General features: G+C 41.9%; 1 pseudogene; it reads left to right on the top strand.

Moving 5' to 3' along the window:
* Positions 1–3,706: 3,706 nt before the first annotated feature.
* Positions 3,707–4,515, top strand: LOC139747767 (uncharacterized; annotated as a pseudogene).
* Positions 4,516–5,157: the final 642 nt, after the last annotated feature.

Raw genomic sequence — 5,157 nt, 5'->3', positions numbered from 1 at the left:
ATGATAAACACCTGACGAATCTCGAAACAACAAATTATTTGTTGGGTAAGATCAGAGAACGAGTCGTCCAGTGGCAGAACATAAACCTACAACATGTAACAACAACAACAACAACAACAACAAACAACTGTTATGTGACGCTTTCGCGTCAGTTTTGACACCAAGTGAATTTATACGACAATTACGTTCAAGATGCTTGGTTTTTCGTTCATGGATTGAACAGAAGCAACCAACGATGGTTGCTACTGCCCAATCCATGAAGTCCCCCCCACCACGGAAAGGTAACCAAGCTTCGGGGGGGATGGGTGTTTACCCTGACGCCAACGGAGAAACTCAATACAATATTTTTATTATAACTTTCCTTAATCTTGAAAAAGGAATCAATTAGCGGGAACAATAGCCCCAGTCATATGAAGATTGGCTAACCAAATGTATATAGTTGTCAGTCCTTCTAACACTTGTATATTTTCGATCATTAGAGCATCCATCTATTCATCTCATATAAGTGTTGCTAGGACAGTTGTCTATTAGTGCAGAGATCTTTTCCTCGGTAAAGAAAGTGTAGCCGGACTCCGCCCTCATGAGGTTACTGCACGACAGCAAAGATCACCCTTTGGTAGGCTGTGCTATAGGCAGCACAGCTCCGTCAAAGATCTCACTCCATAAGTGAACTTATATAGATTCCTTTTTTAACATTTTGTCTTGTCTATAAGGAACTCATCAGTTCTTCTCCAGTGAAAGCAAAAAATCATCGAGAAATTCATTTGCTTCCTCAATATCAGGATCTTGTGGCTCTGTGTGGGGGACGGGGCTGGTGGGCTGTGTGTCTGGCTGTGTCTGGGGAGCGGGGCTGGTGGTCTCTGTGACTGGCTGTGTCTGGGGAGCGAGGCTGGTGGTCTCTGTGACTGGTTGTGTCTGGGGAGCGGGGCTGGTGGTCTCTGTGACTTGCTGTGTCTGGGAAGTGGGGCTGGTGGTCTCTGTGACTGGCTGTGTCTGGAGATCAGGGGAAGTCTTGGGTATAAATTTCAATATACTGTGAGCGATATCGTCTCTCAACCGATTCCTCTCGATCTTCTCTTGCACGGCCTTCATGATACGTTTGGGCGGCTTTCTCCATTTTCTTTGCATTTCAGTTGGTGATCCTGCGCCATCGAGCCACATGATACCAGAATAGTATCGTTCCTGTTTCCCAACGGGTCCAATCTTGGTGTCACACATGATGCCGAGTGAACCCAAATGGCGGCCGATGTTTACGTTGGAAGCCACGGGCTCGTTATGTATCTTGCAGTAACTTTCATACCGTTGCTGCAGCTCTTTCCTGCTGATAAGGTACCGCTTCATAGTAATAGTCTTTCCCTTCATTTGAACGAAGGTATTCATGAAACTAACAAAGGAAGCCTTTCCTTTGTAATCCCGTTTGTAGTAACAGAAAGCCATTGAAGACGTGGATTGGGTCAGGCGAAGTTACACAGACTAACAAGATAGTCCTATAATCAATGGTCCTGTCTCAGCACTGAACTCGAAATACGTCAGAACGACAATTTGAACCCAGGGCTGGAGGGCCAATTGATGATATTCTCACGTCTTGCTCAACCAAGTAACCTCGGTTAGACCTTGTTTATATTTAAATATAGTAAAGCTAATATAGTGAAGCTGGATGATTCTATTTATGTGTAAGTTGCAATGTAGATTATATAAGGTCACATTTCAGATGGGTTCCTGACATACCAACTTACATTCTGATATATATATATATATATATATATATATATATATATATATATATATATATATATATATATATATATATATATATATATATATATATATATATATATATATATATATATATATATATATATATATATATATAAAGGCAAGATATGTCCAAAGTAGGATACCTATGAGGATGTAGTGAAGATAGATTTTCATTAAGATAGAGTTCAGTGCTGTTGAAAGTGACTTGACTACAAGGATGTAGTGAAGATGGCCTTTGACCAAAAGAACGTTAGTGATATTGAAAGTAAGATGATCATGAGGAAGTAGTGAAGATGGCTTTTAACAAGATAAAGGTCAATGATATTGAAAATAAGTACAAGGATGTAGTCAAGATAATCTTTGACCAAGATAAACGTCATTGATGATGAAAATAAGATGACTGTGAAGATGTAGTGAAAATAACCTTACACCACAGAAAAGCCATTGATATTCAAAATGATTGTGAGGATGTAGTGATGATGGCGTTTGACCTTGATAAATGCCTGTGATGTTGAAAATAACAACTTAATAAGCCAAAATAAAAAACTAATAATCAAATCAAATAATTAATTCAAAAACAAGGGTAAGCAACCAGAAATAAAAGGACCTAGAAAGTCCAACAAATAACACCTACTATATGTTTCAGCGGGGGACAAACGCTGGTTTTCACAAATTTCTGCTAAACGAATGGTTGTATCACTATGATATTTCGAAGGCGTTATAGAGAATCGGACGAGTGTGCGGTGCTCGTCTAACTCTCTCTCAACATCCTGAACACCCCCAGACCAACACATTCCCCCACCCACCCCAAAACGCAGTATCTGTCTCTCCATTTCCGTCTTCATCCCCATATTTACACCATCCATTGTCTGTATTTGATTTTGTCGTATTCTAATTACGTACATAAACAATAGGTATGACAGTATGTATATAGGTATCATACATTAGTAATGATATGTAATACAGTTATTGTGTGTGGACGTGAAAACCAGAGTGCGTCAAACGACCATGAAAGCAACAGGTAATCCCATTGTTAATAACCGACGTGTCGACGGCGACCAGAAGGATGAAGTCAGTTTTGGTTTTGGACAACCAAATGAAATCGTTGATGGGTACTTCATGTCGTCTTTACGTTTTTAAATAAGAAATATATGCCTTAATATAATATCCACAATCCCCCATATCCCCTCCCGCCCTCTCTGAGGTATGAGGTACCACCATCACGAGGCTACAACACTAGCGACTGCCGAGGCTCGGTCATCATCAGCAACAATGTTGTCCTTTTGCCTCCGTGGATGCAGGTCAGCGTTTGTTCTTCGTCTTGTCACGTTGTACAAACGTGAATGCATCCGCGGTAGAACGTACATATGTTTGAATAGGTGCGTAGACAATATATTCTGGTTCGAACATACATTATTACATTTATATACATATGAAATATGAAAGTAAAGCAGACTGTATTGTGTCGCAATGTCATATTAATTATCATAGTGAGGCGAGACTAATGTGTAACATAACATTAATTTTTATGCACACAGACCTTACGAGCGAGTTGGGCACATCTTGGGCATGGCTGTGTCAAGAGTGAGGGGCATAGTCAACACCACCACCACAGCCTCCCCTTCCACACCGGCATCACCAACACCTACATCGGCTGTTTGTGATAACTTTACTCTCGGTGCAATATGGCGCCACATCCACAAGAAGTTTTCGGTAAAACAATATTTAACACTGAGGGTCATACCAGCCCACCTGAAAACACATGGTATCCTCCCGGAGGATACCACTGACACAACAGTTTGGTGGATCCTGCACACCATGGGATTTCAATACAGACTGTCACAGCGAAAGATGTATGTAAGGAGGGAATCGCTGGACGTTGTGTGTCGTCGGATTGACGCTCTCCGGGCTCTACAGCGCCACCGAGAGGAGGGAAGGAAGGTGGTATATGTGGATGAGACGTGGTTTACCGCCAGGATGGGCCACAGTAGGGAGTAGGTAGATACCACACAGGCTCCAAGCAACACCACGTACAGTCGTCAGGTACCACCTGGTGAAGAGGAGCGATTTGTAGTGGTCGCAGGTGGCACGGACGAAGGCTTTCTTGACGGCTCATACCTGTGCTACCCAGCCAAGACCAACCAGGGTGATTATCATGGAGAAATGAATGCCGAACTGTTCCTGCGATGGCTATCAACGCAGCTCCTTCCGTCACTGCCAGAGCCATGGGTACGTGTGCTAGACAATGCACCATACCACAGCCAGCTGACGGAGGAGAGTCGATACCCTACCACAGCCACCAGGAAGGCGGACCTCATCAGGTGGCTGGAGCAGCGCAAGATTTCCATCCCACCTGCTGCTGCCACTCGCCCTGAGCTGCTGGTCCTCTGCCAGCAGAAGCGTCCACAGCCCCAGTATAAGATCGACAACACCATCCGTATGTGGGGCCACCAGGTCATACTGTTGCCACCTGGCCACCCCGAGCTCAACGCCATCGAGCAAGTATGGGGATTTATGAAGTGTCATGTGCGCTCCACAATCCAGCGGTTTACCCGGACGGACCTAAAGGCAAGATTGGAAGAAGCCAGGCAATTGGTACACAAAGACGTGTGGGCGGGAGCTGTTCAGCACTCCCGTAAATTTGAAGAAGAATACTGGAGGACTGGCAACATACACGAGGGAGTCGAACCCGTTATTATTAACATCGCCAGTGATGATGAAGACGATGACGTTTTCTTTGATAGTGATTACGAATAAATTTGGTTTTCTCATGTGGTCATCATTTTATTCCTACAGTATTATATATATATATATATATATATATATATATATATATATATATATATATATATATATATATATATATATATATATATATATATATATATATATATAGTAATGACTATTAAACATAATATATATATGTATAGAGGGCAAAAATATATGCAGATTATAATTTCGTGATAATAGATATGAAAGAGACCAGTCAACAGACTGACAGTATATTAACTGGACCAGGTTAACAGTTTATGATGGGTAGGTACACAGTATGTACTAATAACAGCAATAACATTTCCTAGAAGGTCCAGACCACAGGTAATGGCAATACATCGTGTTCACTTGGTTGACCATAAGGACTGTAAAATCGACCTTCTACATACTACACGTTTGTAAATATGCTGTTGTACAGTAATTATCAACGTCAAATACGTCTTGCGTCTATGGAATTGTACCATACTGTTAGTTAATAATCATACCTATACATATACACCTACATAACATTTTATTATAACTGTATACTAAAGTTATGGGAAACTAGGGAGGGACACAAGGTTGGGTTAGGAGGAGTTAGGGAGAGAAGAAGAGGGATAACGAAGGCGAGAAGGGGGGGAGGGGGTG

Source organism: Panulirus ornatus, chromosome 70 (assembly GCF_036320965.1).
Source record: "Panulirus ornatus isolate Po-2019 chromosome 70, ASM3632096v1, whole genome shotgun sequence".
NCBI classification, from domain to species: Eukaryota; Metazoa; Arthropoda; class Malacostraca; order Decapoda; family Palinuridae; genus Panulirus; species Panulirus ornatus.
Note: the sequence above shows the minus strand (reverse complement) of the source record. Positions and strands in the feature narration are given on the sequence as shown.